The 7316-nt window shown below is 31.9% G+C and overlaps 1 long non-coding RNA gene across 2 annotated transcripts; it reads right to left on the reverse strand.

Moving 5' to 3' along the window:
* Window positions 1–553: 553 nt before the first annotated feature.
* Window positions 554–3020, reverse strand: LOC112003282 (uncharacterized). 2 transcript variants are annotated; one of them, XR_010631345.1, is made up of 2 exons: window positions 2517–3020; window positions 554–908 (listed from the first exon to the last, which is right to left on the reverse strand). It is a non-coding gene; the product is annotated as an uncharacterized LOC112003282 (long non-coding RNA). The 2 variants fall into 2 exon arrangements; XR_010631344.1 differs by having other exon boundaries at window positions 2285–3020.
* Window positions 3021–7316: the final 4296 nt, after the last annotated feature.

Raw genomic sequence — 7316 nt, forward strand, 5'->3', positions numbered from 1 at the left:
CATGAATTTTTTGGAACAAGGTTGTTTTGGGATCCAATTGAGCAGTCAACTCTCTTTTTCTGGTAATGACGACAATGGAAGGGCTGCCACAGTTGTGCCACGTGAGATCATCACAGCATTTGATCTTGAAACATACACCTTTTCCTTACCTTTTTTGCTAGAATCTTGAAACATACACCTTTTCCCTACAATTTTTGCTAGAATTATGTATTTTGGTGCTAGAATCTTGAAACATATACTTGTATCGAAGTCTATATTTCAATAGAACCCTTGTTGTGGTTTTGTAATCAAAGCATATATTTCAATAGAATTTGTACATTTTTAGATTAAATGCTTTTGTATTTTTTTATGCGTTCAGTTTTAAGATTGCAAGTTTGCAATTGTCACTAAAATTGGTTTGTTGTCTACCAATTTTGATGAGGGAAAAAAAATACAAATTAAAGATGATAAAGTCTCTTACCATCTTTTTGTTTTTTTATGAAATCAAAACTACCATAATTGGCTTGGTAACATTTCAAAATATAAACCACAAGCATCATTATAGATATTAAAATATTTAGAAAAGAATAATTATATTTTATTCCATTCTCTTGGTTTGTACGGTATATAAAGGTTTTTTAATAAATGAATGAGAACACTCATGCGACAAAATTGGACAATACAACAATACAATACATACTCTGCAAAGTCTTTCGCCTTATTACCTAAATTAAACTAGAAAGGAGGTAGCATATGTCAAATCTAAAACTTACCTAAAATTGAATGATAGCTCCCTTTATAACCTTCAAACAATAAGATCACCACAATGAAGAAAGGTAAGGAAAGGGTTTCAATGCCAATTTCTTTATAGACATATGTGACTTAATCCTGCCCAACCTCTAAAGAATGATGGTCTCCTCTACTGCATTCTGTGAAAAAAATAAAGGAGAATATAAGTTAGCCAAGGGTCAGATACTTGAATATGTTAAGAAAGTAGTTACTAAGCATTACCTTCAAAACTTCTAAATTTTAACAAAGATTTTTGTAAATAAATTCCCTGCATATCCAAAATCAACAAAAGAAAGAGAGCTAAAAAGAGCCAGGCACTGCCAAATCCATACATGTTATGCATTTCTTGTTCACACAAAGCAATTGCACCTGTTACAAAATAGGTGAAACTAGCAAAAGAACTAAACATGCCTTTAACTTCAAAATCCCCACCATTAACTTATCCCAACTTACAATCATCCGTAGCCCACTAATCTACAGCTAATTAATGGCACTGGTAGATTACTTAGCACATTAATTTAGCTCGTGTAAATGATGAGAAACACAATGCAATGTGTACTATAGCTTAACTAGATTTATAGCTATAGAGCATAAATATCAAACTACAACATTCTATAGCCACAGCATAAGCAGGTCTTAAGGCATTGAATAGTTTTCAAGTCTTGGCAAAGTTCTCCATATTGTCCATATAACCAAAGGGGAGTGGCTATTCTAGTAACACTACTATGCCTTCCAAAAGACCATAACTCTCTAGCAATCAAGCAATGAATTACCAGAAAATCATGCATGAAAGCTTATTTCAAGTTGCAACCATGAATTTGGTGTCTACCAAACTTACATTAGGCATTCAAGTCAGTCAAGGTCTACCAAACTTACATTAGGCATTCAAATCAGTTAAGGTTTCCATATGATAGTTCACATAGATTTCATTTTATGAAACTAAAAGCATTTAAATTTTATTCAACAAAATAGATTAAGACTAAGGCCCAAAGAACCACACCCAGTGGATGATAAAAAAATAAAAATAAAAATTCATCAACTCAGAAACATTTTAGCAGTGCAAAGTCGCAGACAACAACTAAACCCCCATTACAACAAGTCAACACCTAACACCAGTAATCACTATCCAACCAAAACCAATCAAAAACATAAGCTCTTAAACACAATTCCAGCAGCACTCTACGCTATAGAACTCAACTAAGATCAGGCCAAGCTCCAATATTCAATCTTCAAAAATAAAATTAACAAATGGAAATTCTAAAAACAAATTTAAGGAAATGTGTTAGTTACCCACATAAAAGTTATAATGAATTCTATCATTTTTTATGGGTGCTTGGTATAAGCAGAAGTTTTAATTTACGAAATCTCCTAAAATCTCCAAAATATAAAAAATTGTACGATTTACCCACATAAAATCCTAAAACCCTCAAAGATATTAGGGGATTTAAGGAGATTTTGTAAATTAAAATAAATAAATAAATAAGAGAGGCATTTGGAAGCCGATTAGGTAACAAACCTTGAAAAATCTCATATATTGTCGTATATTGTCATATATAAGTTAGATCGGATATGTCCAACCATGTCATTCATAGATCATAGTTTTATATTGAAACATTCTGCAATGACAAACTGAACTAGATAATCTGTAGTAGGTATGGTGATACACGTGATTCAATAAATGCTGGTTTCCAATCTTGTTTTACTAATTCAAGTATATACAATAACTTATTCTCTCATCTGCTATGAACCTGCTATGAACCAAAAGGAATAATAGATTGGTTTTGTTCCTAGCAACCCTGCGAAACCAAAAGGTGAACAAAAACAAAACAAAATTAATAACAATTCAGCCATACAAAGAACAAACAGCAACAGTTAAAAAAACCCATATGGAAAATTAAAGAATAAGGATAAGACGTATTGAGATTTTAGATTCGATAAATGGAGGAAACTTTGAACAAAAGGGTAGAGAGACGGAAGAAGCGCCACTGAGTTGGATTGGATGTGGATTTGAGGTTGGATTGGAATAGAAGAAGCTAGAGAGTGGCGCTGCCGAGTTGGATTGAGATTCATGGTGCGCCGTTGTCTGGTTCTTCTATTGTGGGTATGGGTTTGTTGAGCTAGAGAGGCAAACGTGATATTGTTATGAAACGAGATAGAGGAAAACGAGACAAAGCAGGAGAGGCTTTAGCGTTGAGACGAGACAGAGTAGAGAGGAAAACTAGAGGCGTTGTTGATGCGTGAATCGGTGAATGATTCTGCGTTCTTTTGCTTTGTTTTTTTTTTTTGGTTTATATAAATAACCTGTTTAGCCAGTAACCAGTATCCCTTAAAATTATACAAATGGTCAGGATTTAAACAAAATTAAATCATCGGTTAAGATTAAGGTGAGTACCGTACCCTCCTTTTTTCTAGGGGGTACGGTAGAATGACCCTCTATATATATAAGTTAAGACATATCATTTATTATTATTACGTTTCTTTTGAGTTACATTAGCAACCATGTCATTATTTTATTTTTATTAATAATAAATTTTATTTTATTTCCCATCTTTATTTCTTCTCTCAAAAAAATAAAAAAATAAAAAAACTCTTTGACAGTTTTTACTTCAACTTCCATAACACTTATAACTCTCTATCTCTATTGTTTTCAACTTTCCATGTAAGCTCTTTAAATCCTAAAACTTTCCATCTCCTCCTTTCTTGCCTCTTCCTCTACTCATTAAATCCAACCAGTTCATACATGTTTAGTTGCCATTGCCCCTATAAAATCAAAAAGATAAAATCAAATAGAAGATATATAAATCGTTAGACATCCTCTGTCTCTCTTAACCAAAAGAGGAATGATTTTGGATTTAACTCCTGCTAATATTTATGAGGATTTGTAGTAAGTACATGTGGAAAACTAAATAAATAAATAATAAGAGAGAAATGGCCTTATTGCTAGGAACACAATTTTCATCTCAACCTTCTTCACAAGGTGAGTAATTCACTAAATTGTCACTTTCATTCGCCACGACTCTCCAATGGTGTGAACTCACAATGGTTGCAAATGGAGGGCGATGGGGACAGAAACACAGTTTCAACACGAGAGAACTGTTTGTTAGCTTAAAACTGTTAAGTTTTGATCACGGGAGAAGCTGAGTCGTATCTGGAGGTTCATAACAGTCTTCTAGATAACCCTCACCAACATCATAATTCATAAGTATCACGCAATTATGTCCTTCAATTGATCAGCAGCATTAAAAAAAAAAAAAGAAAAAAAAAGAAGAAGAAGCATGTGAGATTTACTGAACATGTACGAAATAACTATTAAGAAGGGCAAGATTGATGTCTACATGGAGGTCATTTTGCTTGCAAGTTCTGTTACAAATTGGTCACAATCGCACCTGCGCAAGCACAAACAAACACCATCGTCACACTCATAATAAGTAAGAGATATAATGGTCATATATATATATATATATATATTGTGGATGTGTGTTTGATTCCAACCATGCAACCACCCATGATGTAAAATGAACAATGACACGACCCAAAAACTTTAAAACTTGTCTTTGACTTGTGTGGCTGCTTTCGTTAACAGGGGGCCAACGGTATATATATATTGTGGATGTGTGTTTGATTCCAACCATGCAACCACCCATGATGTAAAATTCTCCAGTGACACGACCCAAAACTTTAAAACTTGTCTTTGACTTGTGTGGCTGCTTTCGTTAATGGGGGGCCAACGGAAACCCATGCGTAAATGGTGAATACTAAATAGGCATCTTCCTCCTCTTTGGTCTTTTTTCTTGTCAAGCAAGATAATAATGCAGCTTTTAGTAAACAACAAGAAGATGGTCACACTCATCACAGGTATTCTATAATAAAAATAAATACGTAGTACCAAACGAAACTTCGCCATAATTACTTGGGTGCTTGAGAATTGAAAAGGACAATTATAATGTGAATTGGTTAGAGTTGCGTTTTTGTTTGTTTGTTTGTTCTATATATATGTGTCAGGTTCATGGATAAGAGTTTATTATTCTTCATTGTGTCACCTCATTTTTTTGAAAATTAAAATTATGCGGGGACCAAATCCTTAAAATGCTTAAAGAAAAGCTTCATGTTGCTCAAAATCGTACGAAGAAATTTCACTAACGTTTCGATGATCAGATCGTGATTTTGACGTTGGAGACATCTGGATATTCCATAGGGCTATCAAACTTAATTCGATCTTTCTTCTAGACTTTCTAATTCATTTTATGTTTTCTTGTTTCATGCCTTAAAAAGAAGTTATGACCTGTTTGGATTGAGGGGGAGAAAAGAAAAGAGAGAGAGTAAAATAAAGTTGATCAAAAATTAAGCTAATTTCTAGCTAACTCTATTCTACATGATGATGGCTTTATTAACCCCCTCACTTAAGGAATTCTTTCTTTCTTACATGGTAATATATTTAAAGTTGACCACCCTAAATTGAAAATTTGAACCCCCTAAAAGAATAAATCAATTTAACACCAACAATTATCTTGACCTCTTCAAACAAAAAGAAAAAAAAAATCCAACAACAAACCAATTTGATCTAAAATCTGATAATTAAAAAAAAAAAAAAAAGCAAGCCTAACAACAAAAATTAGTAATTTATTAATCTTAAATATAAAATAAATAAATAAATAAATAAATAAATATATATATATATATTAAATGGGTAGTAAAATGTAAATAACTAACGACACTAAAAGAAAATTAAGTATGAGGAAATGGAAGTGGGAATTGGGAAGTGACGACAATTTTATTTTATTTTAATGATTTTATTATAGTGTTAAATTCTTAATAGAGTAATGCAGAAGACACACATAAACATTATTTTTAATGAGTTATAAAGACTAATAAGTTGTCAAAGTTGAGTTGAATTATTAAATAAAATAATTGAAAAGAGTAAAGACCAAAACTAGTAAATAATAAATTAAAAATATTCTAAGTAATAATAATTAAAATTTACTTAACAACAATAATTAATAACTTTATTGTATTAAACGGCAATAGATAATTTCCAAATTTTAATTTTAGCAAAACTAATTTTAATATACTAAGAAACAATATGCTAAATGAACTTATATTTATCCTTTATTCTCTTGTTGTACTATGGATAAATTTTTATAAGGAAATATCATTAAACCGCATGATTCATCTCTTACTTAAGATTTATTATCTAAAAAAACTGTTGTTAACTTGAAAGATCTTCCTTTGAATCATAGGTTGCAAAAAAGATTTCATCTTATCATCCAAACGATCAAGATGAAATAAGAAAAACATTATTTACAAAAAGGTTCTGGTCAACCTATTTAACAAAAATTTGAATGACTCCTCCAGAAAATATTTCTGGAGCTACCACGGACTCTATTCCTCCTCCTTCCTGCTTCTCAAATCCAAAGAGACCACTAGAGAACCAGGTGAATATGCAAAAGGTGTGGTCAAGAAATGATATAACTTGTCAAAAAAACAATATGTGTGTGTGTGTGTGTATTTAAAGCAATTAATAATGTGTTGATCCAATGGTCACACTAACTAGGAGAGTTCCAAGACTTTAATAGAGAAGTAATATCTAGATAGAATATACTATTTTATATATGTATATATACTGGGCCTGATATATATGGCCTATAGCACAGCCCACGTTGGGTTTTTTTTTTTTTTAGGAGCCCACGCTAGTTATGTCTAAGAATTTGAACATTTCATTCAAAAAGTCAAAGTGAGAAAAGGTAGCACAATGCCAATGGTTTGGGTTGGGTTTGTATCAAATGGTCAATTCTACTAGACACTTTAAGATGCGGACATATGTTCAGTTTTAGATGCATATCCATATCTTAGTGTGTCCTGTGGAACTGAGCATTGAACACAAACCTCTCTCCAATGGTTTAACTTTACTACTTGATATATATGGCCTTTAGATCAGCCCACACTAGTTATGTCTAAGAATTTGAAAATTGCATTCCAAAAAAAAAATTAGAGTGAGAATAGATAGCACGATACTTGCCGTTAGAATCTACAAGTTTAGAATCAAGCACCTCATACAATATAAACTATACATTATATAGAAAGTTAAGAACTTTATAATTTAACTAGTTGAAATTTATCTATAGGGATTAAATTTTCCCTCTCTCAATTATCAAAAACAAAAAACCTTATGGATAATAAAGAAAAATAAATAATAATAATAATAATAATAATAAATAAATAAATAAAAAAATAAACCCAAACTTTGACCAAGCCCAGACTTAATAAAGTTTGTCCTTGAAGATTTTGGGCCAAATAGACAGGTAAGGGAGAGACGGCCCAATTGACAGACTTAACATAGTACAAACGGATAAAGAATGCAAGGTTGGCTGTTCTAATAGAAAGGGTATTTGATGCATTGGTAGGATAAGTGGGTGGTGTGAAGAGTGAACTCAATGCAGAGAGAGAGAAGTTGATTAAAATTGATTTAACAAAGCCACAAGGAAAAAATTTCTTGTGAAAAGCAACACGATGACTCGTGGAATGACTAGTAATAAGTTGACATGTTCTTA

Source organism: Quercus suber, unplaced genomic scaffold (genome assembly GCF_002906115.3).
Source record: "Quercus suber isolate HL8 unplaced genomic scaffold, Cork oak 2.0 scaffold_209, whole genome shotgun sequence".
In the NCBI taxonomy this organism is placed as follows: domain Eukaryota; kingdom Viridiplantae; phylum Streptophyta; class Magnoliopsida; order Fagales; family Fagaceae; genus Quercus; species Quercus suber.